The sequence below is a fragment of the Sarcophilus harrisii genome, chromosome X (assembly GCF_902635505.1).
Source record: "Sarcophilus harrisii chromosome X, mSarHar1.11, whole genome shotgun sequence".
NCBI classification, from domain to species: Eukaryota; Metazoa; Chordata; class Mammalia; order Dasyuromorphia; family Dasyuridae; genus Sarcophilus; species Sarcophilus harrisii.
Genome location: NC_045432.1, coordinates 80,095,258 through 80,116,277, shown reverse-complemented (window position 1 = coordinate 80,116,277; position 21,020 = coordinate 80,095,258). Strand labels below are relative to the sequence as shown.

Genomic DNA, 21,020 nt, shown 5'->3' with positions numbered 1-21,020 from the left:
CGAGAACGTATAATAAACTTTGCTTTGCTTCTAGATATTTCTCCAGCTTTTTTTCATTAAATGCTGGCTGAACCACACAGTACCCTTTAGCAAGATATAGTTTCTTTCCTTATCTCTTTTAATTAAATCTATTTTTCCTTTTGCTTGATCTGAGATCAAGATTGCTACCTCTGCTTTTTTTTTTTTTTACTTTAGCTGAAGCATGATAGATTTTGTATTATGTATCTCTGCTTCAAATGTGTTTCTTGTAAATAACATATTTTGAGATTCTGGCTTTTAATCTACTCTGATATCTGCTTCCATTTTATGGGAGAGTTCATCCCATTCAAATTCAAAGTTAAAATTACTAATTCTGTATTTCCCACCTTCCTGTTTTTCTAAAGCTGTACTTTTCTCTCTCCTTTAACCCTCTTCCTCCTCACTAGTGTTTTGTTTCTAATGAACACATCCCTCAATCTTCCCTCTTTTTTCAGATCTTCTTAGGATATTCACTATTCTGCCCCAAATCATATTTTTCACCAGTCTACAATCTGCCTGAGGCACAATTTTGTTTTGTTTATGTATGGGGGGAAACTAGAAAGCTTGGAATTTTCTGACCTCTACCATCTTCTCAGAATTTTCTCTCTTCTTTGAAGGTCTTAAAGCACCATATAAATTGTGTTATTAGAGATTAATTGAGATAAGGGCAGGTGAAGATAAAAAACCAACAAAGAATAAAAAGGAAGGAAGAAAGGATATGCAAGAAAGTGAGGAAAGAACAGGTAGATTGGCAAGGGGAGGGGGGGGTTACTGTGTGAATTTATTTTGTTTGAAATTTATTATTTTTTTTTAAAAAGCAAGAAGTAAGAAATTGAGGTTTGTGATTTCTTATGTAATCCACTGTAATTTTAGGTGTTTTAAGTTCAGAATAAAGTCACTTTTGAAAAACAAAGGGGGAATGAGATACTTACTCTCTCCCAGGCCAGGCCAGCAGGCCCCCATAGCTGAGAAGTCTAAAAGACCAGAACTGGAAGCAAGGGGTGGGACTGGGGCTGGAGGGAAGAAATTTTTTCTTTGTCTGCTTTCCAGAGTAAGGTCAGGGGGACCACAGCAAGAAGAAGAAGAGCTGAGGGAAAGAAAACTTTTTTCCCCTCGAACCAGCCAACAGAATGACAGAGAAACTGATGATTCTTTCTCACTCTTCCTCTGATTCTCCCTGCCTCTCCCTGCATGGCCAACAGGACCACAACAAAGAGATGAACAATTGGGATGAGGGTGAGGGGTAGGAGAGAAGACTCGCTTTCTCTTTTCCAGAATGAGGCCAGCAGCACCAGAACAGCAAGATGACCAGCTGGGAAAGAGGGAGATACTGTCTCCCTCTTTCCCTCTTTCCCTCCTTCTTTCTCTCTTTCTCTCTCCTCCTGGATCCAGCCAACAAGACTACAGTAAAGAGATGTCTAGAAAAAAGATGGGGAATCAGCATGTCTCCCAGGCCTGACCAGAGGGACAGGAGTGAGTGGAAACACTTCTGTCCCTGAAGCCAGCTAGAAGGCCCAAGAAAAGATGAGAAGACAAGGAGGATGTCCGTTTCCATCTTTCTTAGTGGAGACAGTCAGTGAGGAGGTAAGAGGAAGTGCTTATCTTTCTCCCTCCATCCCTCAACACAGTGATAGAACCCTGGCATGAAGAAAACCAGAGGTGAGATAGCAGTGAGACTTTCTTCTTGTGCTTTGGCACAAGATTCATAGAAATAACTAGAATTATGAGATTGGGGAGACTCACGTTAACTCTCTCCCATTGCTATCCTACCCATTTCCCCATGAATGTGTTCTTCCTAAGCTGAACTGGGCCTGCTCAGACAATGAGAAAAGTAATAGAGACCAAGGTTTCTACCTTGGTCCATCCAAAAGGGCAGAAAGGAGTGGTTGGGAAAGAACTCGTTGTTTCCTTGGACCTGGCCAGCAAGATTGCTGCAAGGAAACAACCAGTTTCCTTGCAGATAGAGAGACAGCATCTCTCTGTTTCTATTTCTTTTCATCTGTCCCAGCCTCTCTGTCTCCAACTCTCAGTTCCTCTTCTCCCTACTGGAAAGCTCAGCTAGCAAAAGTCTGAATGAGAGGAAAATACCAAAAGGTAGGAATGGGAAAACCCTCTTTATTCCTGGGCCTTCTCACCATATTGAAGAAAATTATGAGAGGGGGAAAAGTCTCTGATCCATCTCTCTCTTTTCCTTATTCCTTCTTCACTGGATCCAGCCAACATGACTATAGTAAAGAGAAGTCCAGAAAAAAGAGACAATCAGGAGATGCCCCCCTTGGGTCTGAAAACCAGGATGATGTGGGTATCATTCATCCCTCTTTATTACTTTTATTCCACCAGGTTGAAGGACAAACCCAACAGAGACCCTTTATGTATCCCTGGCCCAAGAAGCAAGACTGCCACAACCAAAAGACAACCAGGAGGGAGGAAAAGAGGAATTTTTCTTTCCTCTCTTACTCTCTCCAGCATGGAGATGACCAGGGTGTAAGTATGAGGGAGGGAGAGCTAGGGGGAAGATTCTTTTTTTTTTTTCAGAGTCAAAACAATGGGGCCACAGCAAGAAGATAACTATCAAGAAGAGGAAGATTCTGTCTGTGTCTGCATCTCCGTTTCATTCTCTCATTCTCTCCCTGGAGCCATGAAGAGGATTGCCATAAAGTGATATCCAAAACAGGGAGAGAGAGAGAATGAGGAGGCGCTCCCCTGAACCTGACAAATGGAACAGGGGTTGATGAGGCTCCTCTTTGTTTCCCTGGTTCGAAAGAGGAGATCAAATGACAAGATCCAACAGAAGACCCTCTCTGTATCTCTGGCCCAGGAAGCAAGACTGCCACAACTGGAAGACATCCAGAAGGGAGGGAGAGAGAAACTTCCATGTGCTCATTCTCCCTCCCTTGACAGCAAAGATGGGACCAGCACATGAAAATGGGGAGGGGGAAAGGGAAAGATTCTATTTTTCAGGGCAACACCAGTAGGAGAAGCACAAGGAGGAGAAGGGGCAGGAAGAGGAGAAGGGGCTCTAGCTCTTTTTGTGCTCCTCTTCCCCCCCTCTCCAGAAGAGCCAGCTAGCAGAAGCCGGCCTGTGAAGGCAGAACCATAAAACAGGTATGGGGAGACACTCTTTATTTCTTGGCCTTGTCAACAGATTGAAAACATGAGGAGGTAAAGAGTCTCTCACCCATATTTTTTTCTCATTCACCAAGGTATAGCAGACAGATGAATGGTGGAGGAGCTTCTCTTTTCCTGAGTCAGACCAATGGGGCAACAGCAAGAAGATGACCTGCTGGAAAAGGAAGACTCTTCTTTCTGTCTGTCTCCCTCTCCCCCTTCCCCCCCTCCTCCTGCTCTTCAGTCTTTAGTCCTGGTCGGTGTTGTCAGTCATCATCGGTCATCGTTGTCAGGGGTTGTCGGTCGTGGTCGTAGGTCATCATTGGTCATGGTCGAGGATTGTCGGTTGGCATCAGGGGTCATCATTGGGGGTCGTCAGTCGTCGGGGGTCATCGTCGTTGGGGGCCGTCATCATCGGGGCTCATTGGTCATCGTCATCATTGGTCGTCGTCATCGGAAGTTGTCGGTCATCGTCGGGGATCCATCAGTCGTCATCATCGGGGGTCGTCGGTCGTCATTGGGGGTCGTCAATCATCAGTCGTCATTGGGGATCGTCAGTCGTCGTCGGGGGTCGTCGGTCGTCGTCGGGGGTCGTCGATCGTCGGTCGTCATCGGGAGTCGTCGGTCGTCATCGGGAGTCATCGGTCGTCGTCGTCGGGGATCGTCGGTCGTCGTTGGGAGTCATCGCTCGTCGTCGTCGGGGATCGTCGGTCGTCGTCGTCGGGGGTCGTCGTCGGGGTCATCGTCGGGGGTCGTCGGTCGTCGTCGGTCGTAGTCGGGGGTTGTCGGTCGTCGTCGGGATCGTCGGTCGTCGTCAGGATCGTCAGTCGTCGTCGGTCGTCGTCGGGGTCATCGATCGTCGGTCGTCGTCGGGGGTCGTCGGTCGTTGGTCGTTGAGGATCGTCGGTCGTCGAGGATCGTCGGTCATCGAGGATCGTCATTGGGGGTCATTGGTCGTCATCAGTGGTCGTCGGTCGTCATCCTCGCTCGTCCTCGGTCATCATCCTCGCTCGTCCTCGCTCATTGTTGGTTGTCCTCGCTCATCCTTGTTTATTGTCAGTCGTCCTCCTTCGTCCCTGGGGGTCCTCGCTCGTCCTTGATCGTCCTCAAGGGTTGTCAGTCGTCCTCGCTGGTTGTTGGTCATCCTTGCTCGTCCTAGCTCATTCTCATAGGTTGTTGGTTATCATCGGATCGGTCATCATTCGTTGGTCGTTGGTCATCGTTGATCGTCCTGGCTCATCCTCGCTCATCCTCAGTGGTCCTTGGTTGTCCTCGGGTGTTGTCAGTCATCTCACTTGTCCTCAGGGGCCCTCGGTCATCCTCAGTGGTCCTAGGTCGTCCTTAGTCATCCTTGGTCGTCATCGGTGGTCCTCGGGGGTCATCGGTCATCCTCAGTCTTTGGTCGTTGGTCATCGTCACTTGTCCTTGGTGTTCCTCGGGGGTCCTCGGTAGTCCTCGGGTGTCGTCGGTAGTCCTCGGGTGTCGTCAGTCGTCCTCGCTCGTCCTCGGTGGTCCTTGGGAGTCCTCGGGGGTCGTCGGTCATCCTTGATCGTCGTCGGTGGTCCTTGTGGGTCATTGGTCATCCTCACTCATCCTTGGTGCTCCTCGGGGGTCCTCGGTAGTCCTCAGATGTTATCAATCATCCTCACTTGTCTTCGGTGATCCTTGGTGGTCTTCGGGGATCGTCGGTCGTCTTCGATCGTCGTCAGTCAAGCCCCGTCCTCGGGAGTTGTTGGTCATTGTCGGTGGGCCTCGGTGACCCTCAGTCATCCTCAGTTCTTGGTACTCTTTCTTCTCCTCTCACATTCTCTTTTTTTCCCTGGACCCAGCCCAGAGGATTGTGCTAACATGATGTCCAAGGCGGGGGAGAGGAAAAATGAGAATAGGGAGATGCCCCTCTGTACCTGACCCACAGAACAGAAGTTGGTGTTTCTCTTTGTTTCCCTGGGCCCAAAGAGCAGATAAAAGTGACAAGACCTCATTGAGGTCTCCCTCTGTCTCCCTGGCACAGGAAGCAAGACTCCTGCTTCAAGAAGACAATGAGGAGGGGGAGTGAAAGAGAAGCTTCTTTCTGCTCTCTTTCTAGCAAAGATAGTCCCAGCATATGAGAGAGGGGAAAGAGGAGCAAAGGAAGGATTCTCTCTTTTGCAGGATCAGGCCAATAGGAGGACAGCAAGCAGGAGAAAGGCTGGAAGAGGAAGATTCGCTTCATTTCTTCTTCTTTTCTCTTGCCAACAAATGCAGCGAGCAGAAGGCTAACCGTGAAGAGTTTACCAGAAGACAGGTATGGGGAGACTCTATTCTGAGACCTTGTCACCAGTTTGGAGGAAATTATTAGGTGATATGGAGTCTCTCACACGTATCTGACTCTTTCTGTCTTCTAGAAGAACTACTGCGGAGAAACGGCCAATGTGGGAGCAAGACAGAAGATTCTTCCTCTTGTCCTGATCAGACCAATAGGACCACAGCAAATGGTGTACACATATATATATATATTTTTTTTTTCTTATCATCCCCTTTTCTATGTGTTAACCAGCCATCTTTTTAATAAAATGTGGCACTTCTTCCCAAGGTCCCCAGAAAACCTGCTCTCTTTCTGGTGGTCTAGTCACAAGCAAGGACCACAGCAAGGAGATAACCAGCTCAAAAAGGGAGATTCTCAAAGATGACAGAGAAAAACCAGCAAGTTGCCTGGACTGTCCTCAGTTACCCTCAAAACAACATTCAATCGAGCCTCTAAGCAAATTCTGGAGTGAAAGAACTCACAAAAAGATAAGGTAAAACAGTTTTCCAATTCAAGATATCTTAGAAGCATTACTCACATGGATAAAAGGGAAGAACAATCCAGTACAGGTGGTGTCGTGGCAGGCCAGCAGAAGGGTCCTACCCACAGCAACCATAGCCCTGACTCAGCAGGCCACTGGCATAATAGGACAGCTGTGAGGTCCCCAGCCTCAGTGCAGCACACAAATTGCCAGGCCCCCCAGAACCCAGGGAACAACAGGTGTGTGTGACTAGGCCAGGCCACCCCAGTGCAGTTGGCAAGGCTGCTTAAAGACCCCAGAATAGGAAGCCAGGGACCAGACTTCCTCTCCCCAAGTGCAAGAAACTTGAGACCTCACCCCCATATCCCAGGTGCAAAGCTCAACTTTAAAAGTCATGAAATAGGGGGAAATGATCAAAAAAAAAAAGTCCTGCCACAGAAAGCTACTGTGGTAACTGGGAAGATCAAAATACAAACTCAGAAAAGGAAAACATTGTCAAAAACACCTACATGTAAAGCCTCAAAGAGGAATTTGAATTGATCTTAAGCCCAAAAGGTCTTCTTGGAAGAGCTCAAAAAGGATTTTAAAAATCAGGTAAGTAGGGGCAGCTAGGTGACACAGTGGATAGAGCACTGGCTCTGAACTCAGGAGAACCGGAGTTCAAATCTGATCTCAGATACTTAACACTTCTTAGCTGTGTGACCTGGGCAAGTCACTGAACCCCAATTGCCTCAGCAAAAAATAAAAATAAAAAATCAGGTAAGGGGAGGAGTAAAGGAAAAACTGGGAAGAAAAATGAGCGTGATGCAAGAGTATCATGAAAAAAAGTCAGCTTAGAAAAACAAAAAACTACTGCTTAAAATGTAGGATAGGTCAAATGGAAAAGGAAGTATAAAAATCCACATAAGTAAACAACTCCTTAAAAATATAATTGACTATCTTGATTTGCATTTCTCTGATCAATAGTGATTTGGAGCACCTTTTCATATGGCTACAAATAGTTCCAATTTCTTCATCTGAAAATTGGCTGTTCATATCCTTTGACCATTTATCAATTGGAGAATGGCTTGAACAATTATAAATTTGAGTCATTTCTACATATATTTTAGAAACGAGGCCTTTATCGATCTTTTGGACATAAAAATGTCTTCCCAGTTTATCAGTTCAAATATAATGGAATCAGAGTCAGGATAATACAAGAGTTTAGCAATTTCTACATTAAAAAATCGGAGGACTTAAAATAGGATATTCCAGACAAAAGAGCTAGGATTACAGCCAACAAGCACCTGTCCAGCAAAACTGAGTATAATCCATCAAAGGTAAAAAAAAATGGAGATTCAGTGAAATAGGACTTTCAAGCCTTCTTAATGAAAAGACCAGAGCTGAATAGAAAATTTGACTTTCACCTATAAAACTCAAAAGAGGAATAAAAAGGCTAACAAAAAAAATCATAAGGGATTCAGTAAACTATTTACATTTCTACATGTGGAAAATGATACATGTACATCTTAAAAATTTTCTCATTATTAAGGCCGTTAGAAGGGAGTATACACAGACAGAGGACATGGTGTGGAGTTGAATTTGATGAGGTGATTATCGAAAAAACAAAAGGGTGAGAAAGAAGAATGTACTGGGGGAGGAGGGGAAAGGAAAGTTAGAATGGGATAAATTATCTGACAAAAGATACAGAAGACTTTTTTACAGTAGAGGGGAAGATGGGGGATGTAAGGGGGAAAGCATGTGAAACTCAGGATTGGCTTAAAAAAAGAAAAAAAAATTTGCTTAAAGAGGAAATTACATACACAATCAGTTGGGTGTACAAACCATACAGCAAAGTAGGAGGGGAATGGGATAAGAGAAGGGGGTAAGAGGACTGATACAAGAAGGAAGGGCAGATTGAGAGAGAGAAGTCAAAAACAAGAAATTTTTGAGAATGGACATTATGAAAGAAGAGAGAGTAGGTAAAAGCAAAAAAAAAAAAATAGAGTGGAGGGGGGAAATACATAGTTGGTGATCTCATAACTGAAAAATGTTTTTGGCAAGTTTCTCTGATAAAAACCTAATCTCTCAAATATTTAGAAAATTGAGTCAAAATCTATAGAAATAAGGGCAATTCCTCCATTGCTCAATGGTCAAAGTATAAGAACAGGCAGTTTTTAGACAAAGTAATCAAAATAATCTATAATCATAGGGGGAAAAAGCTCTAAGTGACTATTGATTAGAGAAATGAGAATTCAAGCAACACTGAGCTACCTACTACCTAGCAGATTGGCTTATATTACAGAAAAGGAAAATGGCAAATGGTGGAGGGGATGTGGGAAAATTATAACACTAATACAGTTGATGATGTTGTATGTGGTTCAGCCATTCTGGAACTGTGCCCAAAGAGATAAAACCATGCGTATGTGGGCTTTGATCAAGCAGTACTGCTATTGGCTTTGTATCCCAAAGAGATTTTAACAAAACAAAAATGTTTGTAACAGCTTTTAATGGTGAGAAAGAGCTGGAAAGTGAGGGGATGTCCAGCAATTGAAGAATGGCTGAACAAGTTGTTATCGAGGATTGTGATGGTATACTATTCTGATTTCAGATTTCAAGCAGGATGCTCTGAAAAGAACAGGAAAAGACTTCTGTGAATTTATGCAACGTGAAATAGGCAGAACCAGAAAAACATCGTACACAGTTAACAGCAACATCTTATGATGACTTACTGTGAATAACTGAACTATTCTCAGCAATACTATGATCCAAAACAGTTCTGAAGGATTTATGGTGAAAAGTAGTGCGGTCCATCTCCAGAGAAAGAACTGAGCCTGAAAGGAGATTGAAGATACTTTTTCTTTATTTTTCTGGAGTTATTTTTGTCTGTATTCTCTTTCAAAACATGACTTATGTAAATGTGTTTTTCATTATCACATGTGTATGACATTTCAAATTGTTTGCCTTTTCAATGAAAAGAGGGAGGAGGGAAATTTAGAACTCAGGATTTGAAAAAAAGATTGGTGAAATTGTTTTTAATGTAATTGGGGAAAAACAAAATATTGAATTATGGAAAGGGGCAAGAAATGAAGAGACATTTTTTAAAAACCTGGAAAGACTTACACAAACTGATGTTGAGTAAAGTGGGCAGAACCAGGAAAACATTGCCCACAGAACAGCAACACTGTGCAATGATAAGCTAAGATTGACTTAGCCCTTCTGTATAAGACTGATCCAAGATGATTCCAAAAGATTCATGATGAAAAGTGCCATGCACATCCAGAGAAAGAACATATGGAGTCTGAAGACAGATCAAAGCACATTATTTTCATGAGTTTTTTTTTTCAAAATTTTCCCTTTTTTCCTCTTATTTCATGTTAGAACTATTATGGAAATCTGTTTTACATTATGGCAAATAAATAATATATATGTGTGTGATGGCTTATTTATGGATGATGACAGGAAAGAAAAAAGTATTGAACTCAAAATGTTTTTTAAAATAAATGTAAAAATTGGTTTTACATGTAATTGGAAAAAAATAAATTATGATTGAAAAACAGGAATGGTTCTTGTTCATTATCTGTTTCACTTCCTGGATTAAGCCAAGAAGGCTATAGTGAAGTAATGACCAAAAGACAGAATCAGAAGGTGTCCTTTTGGGAAAGACAAAGAAAATAGGGTAAACGGGGCCACTTAGAAACAGCAGACAGAACAAGGAGACCTAAATGATACCCTGTCCATCTCTCTGACGCAAGAAGTGAGACTACTGCTTCCAGAAAGGAAGGAGAGAGGAGTGAACATCTGTTCGGTCTCTGCCTCTCCGAGTCTCTGTCTGTTTCTCTCTGTCTCTCTGGCTGTGGGTTTCTCTCCTTCCTCCCTCATTCATCTCTTCACATTCCCCACTCTCAGCATGGCCAGCTTAACATCTAAAAACCAGAAGAAAGATGTAAGTATCCTGCTTTTATATCTTTTTTTCTGTCTCTGTGTCTGTCTGTCTGTCTCTCTCAATATCTCTCCCTCCCTTCCCTTCCTTCCCTCCCTCTCCTTCCCTCTTCCTCCCTCCCTCTCCCTTTTCCTCCCCCTCTCTCTCTCTCTCTCTCTCTCTCTCTCTGTCTCTCTCTCTCTCTCTCTGTCTCTCTCTCTCTCTCTCTGTCTCCGTCTCTCATTCTTTTATTCCTCTCTTTCTTGCCTATCCAGGCGGACCAATCTAACAGAAGAATGACTGTGAAGAGAGAACCAGAAAACAGGTATGGGGAGACTCTGTTTACTTTCTGGCCTTGTCAACAGCTTGTAGATATGAGGAGATTGTCTTTCACCCATATTTCTTTTTCTCTTCCTCACTCACAAAAGTATAGCAAACAGATGGATGAACACTGGAGGAGACTTTTCCCAAGTCAGGCCAATGGGACAACAACAAAGAGATGACCGGCTGAAAAAGGAAGACTCCCTTCTGGTCTTTCTTTCCTTCATTCTGTCTTTCTGTCGATCTTTTTTTATTTTGTTTCTTTGTGTGTCTCTCTCCCTGTGTCTTTCTGACTTCATCTTCCTCTTCCTCTTGTTCTTCCCCGCTCCCAGCAGGCCCTGCTTACAAAAGACGAAATGTGATGAATGAACTGAAGAAAGGTAGGTGTTGATCCTTTTTATTTTTGAGTGTCTTCACTAGATTGGAGAAAATTATGAGTTGGGACAGAATCGGTCACTGGCACCTCTCCCCATATCTTTGATAGCTACTGCCAAAAGATGACCTTTGTGTGAGCGAGAAAAATGACTGTGTCATCCCGGGCCAGGCAGTAGAACCACAACCAGGAAAGAAAGGATTGAAGTGAAATAATTATTGACCTTCTCTTTCTGCCTCTGTTGCTTTCATACCCTGGCACGCCCAGCTTGCTGAAGTGTAATTGCGAAGAATATAGCAGAAGAAAGGTATCTGGAGCCCTCTTTTATTTTTTATCTTCCTCAAAAAAATTACTGGAATTGATGAAATGAGGCAGAGGCTCTTACACAGCTACCTTTCTCCCTTCTTTTATTCTAGTCTACCATATAAGAACAGCAAAATAATGGCCACGGAGTAAACGAGAGAATCTCCTTCCTCCATTGAAGTGTCCAGCTAATAGGAATAAATCAAGGAGAGGACTGGCTCAAAATTTAAGATTTTCTTTGTCTCTGCCTCTATTTCTGTCTGTCTTACTGTGTCTCTCTCTCTCTTTGTTCTTCTCTCTCCATCTCTCCCACCTCACCCTCCTCTTCCTCAAATACTCCTTCTCAGCAAGCCCTGATTACAAAATAGTAGAAAAGGACTAAAGGAAAGGTATGTATAAATTCTTTTTATTTTTGAGCATATTTACCATAAAATAGGACAATCTGAGTTGGGCCAGAGTTACTCACTTATATCTTTATCTCTGCATGTCTCTTGCTTAGCTACCACAAAGCAATGATCATTGTCTGAACAAGGAAAATGATTTTTCAGACATTCAGTCAATGTGCTTCAGTAGAAGCACAAGGAAAAAAGAGAATTGAAGTAAAATATTATTATTATTTGCAGTAACTATCACAGAAATGGGGAGAGGTACCAGAAAAGAACAGCAAAAGGACGACCAGGATGTGAATGAGAGAGATCACCCTTCCTCATTTGCAGGGTCTGGCCGATAGGACTAAAACAAGGACACGTTAAGTGGCTAAAGAGAAAGATCATCCCCCTCTCTCTCTCCTTCTCTCCCAGGACCCAGCCAATGACATTGTGTCAAAATGATATTCAAAACTAGGAGGCACAGAGGGAACAGGGGCTGCCTGCCTGGGCCCGACAAACAGCACTGGAGTTGATGAAGCCCCTCTCTCTTTTCCTGGTTCAAAGAGCAGATCACATGACCAATGAGACCCTTTCCATCTCCCTGGCCCTGGAAGCCATAGCGCTTGCTGCTTCTAAAAGATCACCAGGAGAAGAGGTAAGACTAAACCAATGACATGATCAGCTTAATGTTGATGGTTCTCCTTCTCTTTCTTTCTCTTCCTATTGCCCAGCAGGTCCATGTACTGGAAGCCTGAGTGTGAATAGAGGACCAGAAGTGAGGTTTGGAAAGTCCCTTTTTATATCTGGGCCTTGTCCCTAAATTGGAGGAAATTAAGAGAGGTATAAAGTCTCTTGCCCATCTTTCTCTCTCTCTTTCCCAGAAAACTACAGCACAGATAAGACTAATGTGTCCAGTGGTTGGGTAAATTGTGGTATATGAATGTGATGGAATATTATTGTTCTGTAATAAATGACCAGCAGGATGAATACAGAGAGACTTGGAGAGACTTACAGGAACTGATGCTGAGTGAAATGAGCAGAACCAGGAGATCATCATATACCTCAACAACAACACTGTATGAGGATGGATTCTGATGGACGTGGATTTCTTCGACAAAGAGAAGATCTAACTCAGTTCCAATTGATCAATGGTGGACAGAAGCAGCTACACCCAGAGAAGGAACACTGGGAAATGAGTGTGAGCTGTTTGCATTTTTGTTTTTCTTCCCGGGTTATTTTTACCTTCTGAATCCAATTCTCCCTGAGCAACAAGAGAACTGTTCGGTTCTGCACACATAGATTGTATCTAGGATATACCATGACCTATTTAACGTATATAGGACTGCTTGCCATTTGGGGGAGGGGGTGGAGGGAGAGAGAAGAAAAGTCGGACCAGAAGTGAGTGCAAGGGATAATGTTGTAAAAAATTACCCTGGCATGGGCTCTGTCAATAAAAAGTTATTATAATTTTAAAAAATTAATTAAAAAAAAAAGACTAATGTGTCCACAAGGGCAAAAGCCCTTTTCTCTTTTCTTTTTTTTCCTAGTGTTGAGCCTACAAGACAACAGTGAGAAGATAATCAGACAGAAGAGGAACTCTGTCTCTGTCTCTCTCTTCCCACCCCACTCCCCAGCTCTCCCTGAAATAAAAGGACTGTAGTAAAATGGTGTCCAGCAGAGCCAAAGAGTGAGAGTGAGGAGATGCCCCCCTGAACCTGCTTGACAGGGGTGAGTAAAACCCCTCATTGTGTATCTGTTCCCAGACAACAGATGATAGTACAAGATCAGATTGAGACTTTTCTGTCTCCACAATCAAGGAGCAAGCCTGCTGCAAAAAGATAACAAAAGGGAAGTAGGAACTTAAGTTTCATTTTTCTCTCCCTGCCCAGCCGAGAGATCTCTGGTATATGCGTTCAGAGAGGATTTTCTCCTTTGCAAGGGCAGACCAAAAAGACTACAGGAAGGAGTTAATGGGCTGCAAGAGGAAGATTTTCTCTCTCTCCTCTTTCCTTCCCTTTAACTTCATGACTTATTATTTTCCCATCTTTTTTTCCCAAACTTCTTATTCATATCATTCTGAAAGAATGAGCTACTTCGAGAGCTGAATCTCCTACATATGACAAATTCTAGCATTAACTGAAGTCTTGTTTAAGCTATGGAATAACCACAAATTCAGTTCCAAACAACTAGGTCTTGCTACTTGCAGCTTATTACAGTAATTCGGATGCTTTAATGTTCATCTCATAATCTAATAGATCCATTGTTACAAACTTTCACTTTGTCTACCCAGAAAATAGAAATGTGCTATGGATTTTAGAAGCAGAGACGCGGTTATAACAGCTTCAGCAGTGGTTCTTAAGGCCTACATCACTCTAAGTAGCCTAGCAGGTGGACAGATTTCTTGCATGGCAAAATGGATTAAGAAGAGTCCAGCCTTAGTATTTGCAAGGTAACCTCTCTACCTTATGCCCTGGGACAAATATTCACTAGCTTTAGATCTCACTGACTGCTGGTGTTTTTCATAAAGCACCCATTTAAGATTGGTCCAAGGACACGGCTAACCTAAAAATGAAATTCAGAATTTCTCCTCAAAAAGTAAATTTTTTTATTTTTAAATATTTTTTAATTAATTAATTAAAAAATTTAAAAATTACTATTATTGTTTCAGTAATTACAGTAGGTCTGGACACAGTTGTTATCAATAAAGTCATTAATTACTGCAATAAATTAGTTTGCAAGTGAAATTTATCAGACCTTCTTAAAATCATATAAAAGATCTTTACCTAAACATGTACATAAGATTTTTACTTAAGCATTTCTTCCTAAAAATGTTTCTTTCTTAAAAACAGCTCAGATTTTATCCTGATGTTCAAACGATAATCACAAAACTCTCATGAAGTGAATTAGCTGTAAACCTCTAAACTAAGATATCTCTTCTTCAACCTTAAAATAAAAATAAATCTTGAAAATTGGAATTTTTCTAACGGTTTGGTCATGTATCCTTATTGTGTATCTAATTTATATTTTAATATATTTAACATCTACTGGTCATCCTGCCATCTGGGGAGGGTGGGGGTAAAAGGTGAAAAATTGGAACAAGAGGTTTAGCAATTGTTAATGCTGTAAAGTTACCCATACATATAACCTGGAAATAAAAGGCTATTAAATAAAATAAATAAATAAATTATTAAAAAAAAAAAAAAGAAAATTGGATTTTTCAAAACTAAGTTGGTGCAAAATGGCTTTGAGTATCATAAATGAATCCCCAAAATACAATAAAAAACAAAAAAAATCATCACAAATTCCTAAATAGCACCTTCCTTGAGTCAAAAAGTATTTGTAACAGGGAGGATATTTAGGTTTTTTAAAGCCAAAAATGATTAAATTCGCAAAGTTTACCTTTAAAATTTTACTTACTAACTTTTTCTTCCTTTTGTCATCTCCTAGAGTACAAATTCAAACTGGTACAGAATAGCACTAGAATTTAGGGAAATGATTATATTTTGGAATCCCACAGAGTGAATGTGATGATTCACTTTAACCCCCAGAAAAAACAACACTGGCCAGTTGCTATAAACCTCCAGATTAACACACACACACACACACACACACACACCCCTATTAGATGAAACTTACTCTGCATCATAAGCAGACTTGAAAATTACATCCCCATTTCCTGCGCCTATTATTTGTATCCCATTTATTCAGTAGAAATTCCATAACCCAGAAAACTCTTGCACATAAGAATCTGAGACTAGATGGTTCCAAGAATCCTTGTAAGTTTACAAAGGAGGCTTTTACAAAATATTTTCTTTGTCCATTTACAAATTTTCTCTTTTAAAAAATACATATAGAAATACTTGATATGTTTTTAACTAAATTATTTGAAAATATCGTCATAATGTTCACAATCTCATAATTTTCATAAGTGATAATAAATAATTTTAGGTAAACCTTCCTTTTAAATACAGGCAAAACTTGGAAGTTTATTTAAGTTCTTGATTACGTTGCCTTAAAATATTATGGCACAGGTTCTACAGGGCTGATTAAATGATCTGATGGTTTTCAAACCCTAACCTCTTTTAACAGCACAATCTCTAGTCTAACAACGTCCAAAGGTCTAAAAGAAATTACTTTTCTAACTGCATCTGATACAATCATTTGCCAGATTTCCATAGTGTAAATATTGAGGAGCCGGAATCAGGATTACCCAGGACCTAGCAACTTCCATATTAAAGGACCAGAGGGCCTAGAACTACCCAGCAAAACTAAGCATGATCATTCAGGGTGGGGGAGACAAGGATGGACATTCAATGAAATAGGGAATTTTCAATCATTTTTGATGAAAAGACCAGAGCTAAACAGAAAACTTGATCTTGAAATATATGACTCAAGAGACTGGTAAGAAAGTAAAAAGGGAAGAAAAAAAATGTTTTTTAAAGGTTAAAATGTTGATTTCCCTACATGGGAAGATGATTTTTGTAATTCTTGAGAGATGTACCTTTGTCAAGGCAGTTAGAAGAGGTATATACTTAGAGGGTGTAACTATAAGTTCAAGGTGATGATATTAAAAAAAAAAAAAAGAAATTAGAGGTAGAAAGGATTGTATTGGGAGAAGAGGAAGGAAGATGTAAAAGAGGAGAAATTACATCACATGAAGAGGCACAAAAAACCTATTACAGTAGAGGGAAAGAAGGGGGGAGTGAAAATTGTTTGAACATTATCATCATTGGATTTAGCAAAAAGGGAATAACATATGCAGCCAGTTGGGTATGGTTATCTTTTATTTTACCCTATAGGGAAGGAGGAGGTGAAGGGGGGAAAGGGATGGGGCTTACAGAAGGGAGGGCAGATGAATGGAGGCAGTGGTCAGAAGGAAAACACAGGTGAGGAGGGACAGGGTAAAAAACAAAAACAAAAACCAGAAACTCTCCCTTTGAAGTAGACACATACACACACACACACACACACACACACAAAATAAAAAACTGAAACATTATATTATGCTTCAGCATAAAAAAAAGCAAGGGAAGCAGTGATGATCTCAAGCAAAACAAAAACAAAAAATAGATCTATTTAAAAGAGACAAGGAAAGAAACTCTTTCTAAAAAGTCCAACAGACCAGGGCTTTTAAAACTTTTTCTACTCTTGATCCTCTTTCACCTGAGAAATTTCTACATGGCATATATAAAATAGGTATACAGATCAAACATTTATTGATAGTAAACCATAATTTCATGACACTCCCCCACATTCAGTTACAAGACCCCACACAGAGTCTTGTAAGGGGGAGGTAAAATGAAGTAAATCATATCACATGAGAAAACACAAAAGACCTACTACAGTAGAGGAAAAGGGAAAGGAAGGAGCATCGTTTGAACTTTACTCTCATTGGATTTGTCTCAGAGAGAAAAGCAGGAAAAAATTTAGCCTACAAGCTCTCAAAAAGGTAAGCTTTGTTTTCTTTTGTAACAGCTCCTGGCCTCAATATACCCCGGAGGATCTGGAAATATGGGTCTCTAAACGACCTATTTTGCTGCCTAGAAAGCAAATGGACTGAAGTTCTATACATCCAGGCCTTCAAGGCCTTATGTCAAGATCCTAATTCAAGACAACAGTGTAGGATGTTCCTGGTTAAGTTTAGTGGAAGGGAATTGAAGATGGAGAATGAGACTGACCTAGATAATTCTCTACTTTCCCCCACTCTGGCAACAGCCCCCCTCCCAGCCCTACCAGGAGACCTGGGACCACCTTCCATATCAGGATCTAGACTCTGTTCAACAATATTTCCCCCACTGCCCAGTCCTCTTCCTGTGGGTCCCTCACATACTGGGCCAGATTTTACAACCTCCCAGTCCCTGCCATATAAGGGAGTGGGACCCCTTTTCTTCCTCCTGAAGACTGATTTAGACATCCCTTTTAAACTCTGCCCATTGAGAGGAGTAGCAGACTCTCAGGGTTAAACACTCAGTGTATGTGTCCCTTTTTCAATGCCAGATCTTTCCCAAATTAAAGAGAGACTCGGGCATCATTCTGAAGGTCCCACTAAGTTTACCGAGGGTTTTAAAACCATCTCTTTCCAATTTGATCTTACCTGAGGAGACGTTAAAATCATTATCTCCTCCTCCTGCCCAATAGAAGAGAAAAGAGGAATCTGGGATTTAGCCTAAAAGTCTGGCAATGGCATGAACGAATCTTCTTCTTCTGGTAGATCCCCGGCAGGAGCTATTGCTGTCCCAGTTGCAGACTCCGGGTGGGATTAGCAAAAGAGAATCAGAGACCAGAAAGAAGGGATCACGTGCTGAGTTGCTTCACTGATGCTATGAGGAAAGGGAATTAAGAAGCAGCTTAATCATGAGAAATTTAAGGAAGTTACTTTAAGGAAGTTAACCAGAGAGCCAAGGAAAGCCCTGCCTTCTTTCAGGGATAGAGGCTCTTAAGAAATATACTGAGGTGCACCCCACATTTAGGAGCCCGTGTCCTCAGTGTGGCCAGGTTGTCTAGAGAAAGCTGTCCCAGTTTGGCCATGGGTCCTCAAATTCTCCTGGTCCAGCTTTGGGAAAGAAGTTTGGGAGTTTTTAACAAGAGACCAAGTTGCAGCCAAGGAATAGGACCTCGGGAGTAGGGCTAGGCACAGAGAACAGGCTCAGATTTTGACTGCCGCCATATACGGGGCCCAGAGGAATCTACGCATGGAGGCTTGTGTTTCCCATGCCAAAGTCGGAGCCATTGGTCTCGAAACTGTCCTCAAAGGAAGACCCCGGAGCCATGTCCCTGGGAGAGGCACCGGAAAAGAGACTGCCCACAGAAGGGTCAAGGCACTTCTTTCCATTTCCTGCCTCTCCATCTCCTCAGGACCAGGAATCATGGGGCCCAGAATTTGGCAAGGCTCCCCCTTACTTCATCACCATGGCCAAACCGTGGGTAACTTTGGATGCAGCGGGTAAGTCCGTTAATTTTCTTATTGACACGGAAGTCACTTATTCTATCCTGTTCTAGCACTGCAGCCCCACACACACCGCCCTCCCAGGTTAGTGAGAATGAATGGAAACTTAGGAAATGTTTTGAGACCTTTCCTCTGCCCTGTCAATTTGGGGACCTGTTATTTAAACACTCTTTTTATATTCTCCCCTTACTCAGCCCCTTTATTGGGGTATGATCTGATGGTAAAATTGGGAACCCAGTTCTCCCTTCTCAGCCTTCTGGGAGTCCTTTTTATACTTTTCTTGAAGCCCTTCAATATTCCAACTGAAATCTGGAAGTGAACCCCTCTGGGATCAGAGAATCCCAGTGTGAGCTCTGCCCTGGCCATAGTGAGCCTCCGAGATTCTAAATGTTCCCCGACTAGTGCCAGTGCCCAATAAAGCCCGAGGCCCTAGAGAGACTACAAGCCTTGACTGAAAATTTTCTAACATATAAGCTTCTGACTCCGTGTCAGTCTCCCTGTAATAGTCCCAGCATCCTGGTTAAAAAGCCACATGGGAAGTACCATATGGTCTAAGACCTCAGAGCTATTAATGAGGTTTATTCCTATTCATCCAATGGTGCCTAACCCCTGTGCCATCTTTCCTCAGATTCCAGGGAATACCCAGTGGTTTTCCATCTTTGATCTTAGATACCTTCTTTTGCATTCCACTCCGTGAAAATTCATAATTGCTTTTCCTTTTTGAATGGGGAACCCAACCCCCACCAGGTGACATAGGTCATCCTACCCAAGGGCTTCTGGAACAGCCCCCACTTATTTGGGCAGGAACGAGGAAAGGACTTAAGAGATCTATAGTCCCATATGTAGAGGACGTTCTTATCTGCTGCTCAACTTGAGAGGCTTCTCTGGCTGCTGCCATGCAAGCTCTTAATTTTCTAGGCTCCCTGGGTTATCTGGTTCCCTTATCTAGTTTTTAATAGTATTTTACTTTTCCAAATACAAACAGAGAGAGTTTTCAACATCCACTTTTGCAAAACCTTGTGTTTCAAATTCTTCTCCCTCTTTCCCCGCCTTCCCCCTCCCCAAGACAGCAAGCAATCTGATGTAGGTTAAACATGTACAATTCTTCTAAATATATTTAAATTTTATTAAATTTAAATTTTTTAATTAAATTAAAATTAAATATAAGTATATTTGCCATGCTGTGCAAAAAAAAAAAAAACAGAGGGGGAAAAATATGAGAGAAAAAAACAAGCAAACAACAATGACAACAAAAAGGTGGAAATACAATGTTGTGATCCCCATTCGGTCCCCATAGTCCTCTCTCTGGGTGCAGATGGCCCTCTCCAACACAAGTCTAGTAAAATTGGCCTGAATCACCTCATTGCTGAAAAGAGCCACGTCCTTCAGAATTGATCATCACAAAATCTTGTTGTTGTGCACAACGTTCTCCTGGTTCTGCTCACCTCACTCAGCATCACTTCATGTTAAGTCTTACCAGGCTTTTCTGGAATCAGTTCCCCATTTCTTATAGAACAGTAATATTCTATTCCATTCATCTGATGTCCTTATCTAAGGTGCACATCACCTGTCAGTCTGTTAAACATCTGGGCTGTAAACTGGCCCCCACCTCTCTCTTACTCACTTCAGAGAGAAAACAAGCTATCTTGTCACTTCCTGAACTAGCCACAAAGAAACAGCTGTGTACACTTCTAGACATGGCTGGATTTTGTAAGGCCTGCAAATTTGATTTGGGGATTATTGCAAAACTTCCTTATGACTCTGTTCATGGAATCATATTCAAGGCCTGACACATTTCCCCAGAGCTTCTGAAACTTTGAAAACTAAATTGACCAGCCCTGCCCAATTTGGAAAAAAACAAAACTTGTATTATGTATGTTGAGGGGATCAAGCTTTAGGAGTTTTAATTCAATCCCTCAGCTTCATCCCAGGCCCATCTGAAACAACTTGATCCAATGATCTCAGGGTGCCCTTCTTGTCTCGAAGCTCTATCTGCCACAGCCTTTTAAATTGAGGAAGCCTCTAAACTCACTTGGCCAACCTTTGGAGGTATTTACTCCCCACCGAGTTCAGAGTATTTTGGAAGCTAAAGGCTGGCAGTGGCTGGCCAGTGAAAGGCTTCCTAAATATCAGGCCAAGCTCTTACCGGACACTCCTGATTGAACCCTTGGAGTGTACCACATTCTCAGTCCAGCCTCCTTGCTTTCCAACATTACAACACAGTTGTGAGGAGACTAGATTCTGTCTACTCTAGCCACCCTAACTTGTGGGACATTCTTTTTAACAACCTAGATGATGGTACACTGATGTGGCCAGCTTTGGTGAAGATGTGGGAAAGGGAAGCAGGCTACTCTGTGATTAGCTTTAATAGCACCTTAAAGGCTAAACTATTTCTCCCTCACACCTTCTCAACCTTTGGGAAGGAAGCCCCTCCCGGCCTTTGGAAAACCTTTTTTTGTTGGTCACAAGCTAGGAGACACCATCAGTTCGGTTTGTCAAGACTGACCAGTCTGTGCCAAGTGAATCCTGCGGGTTCCATTAACCCCTCTCTATTTTAAAATGTAGAGTTGATGTACATATCCAGGAGAAAATTGGCAGATAGACTTTACATAGGCCCCCAGGCAAGGGTTCCCAATTCCTTCTGGTTTTTTGTTGATACCTTCACCAGTTGGATGGAAGACTTTCCTTGCAGGACCGAAAAAGCTCAGGAGGTAGTAAAGCTTCTACTAAAAGAGGTTATACCTCACTTCGCTCTGCCTAGCTCTCTATAAAGCAATGGTGGTCCAGCCTTCACAAGTAACTCAAGCAGTGGCAGAGGCCTTTTACTCATCATCTTCACTCTGCCTGCTACCCTTAGTCCTCTGGGAAGGTGGAAAAAATGGATTATATCTTCAAGAGAGTCCTTACTAAGGTGGGC

At 42.1% G+C, this 21,020-nt stretch overlaps 3 long non-coding RNA genes across 3 annotated transcripts; 2 read left to right on the top strand and 1 right to left on the bottom strand.

Moving 5' to 3' along the window:
* The first annotated feature begins 248 nt into the window (after positions 1–248).
* On the top strand, positions 249–3,691 carry LOC105751087. Its single transcript, XR_001121373.3, has 4 exons — positions 249–1,602; positions 2,027–2,112; positions 2,359–3,123; positions 3,222–3,691. It is a non-coding gene; the product is annotated as an uncharacterized LOC105751087 (long non-coding RNA).
* Positions 3,692–3,994: 303 nt separating this feature from the next.
* LOC100928243 lies at positions 3,995–9,710 on the top strand. The gene is made up of 5 exons (XR_001121372.3): positions 3,995–4,908; positions 5,278–5,410; positions 5,511–5,600; positions 5,699–5,903; positions 8,482–9,710. It is a non-coding gene; the product is annotated as an uncharacterized LOC100928243 (long non-coding RNA).
* On the bottom strand, positions 8,363–17,409 carry LOC116420174. The gene is made up of 3 exons (XR_004230450.1): positions 17,252–17,409; positions 8,603–8,704; positions 8,363–8,498 (listed from the first exon to the last, which is right to left on the bottom strand). It is a non-coding gene; the product is annotated as an uncharacterized LOC116420174 (long non-coding RNA).
* Positions 17,410–21,020: the final 3,611 nt, after the last annotated feature.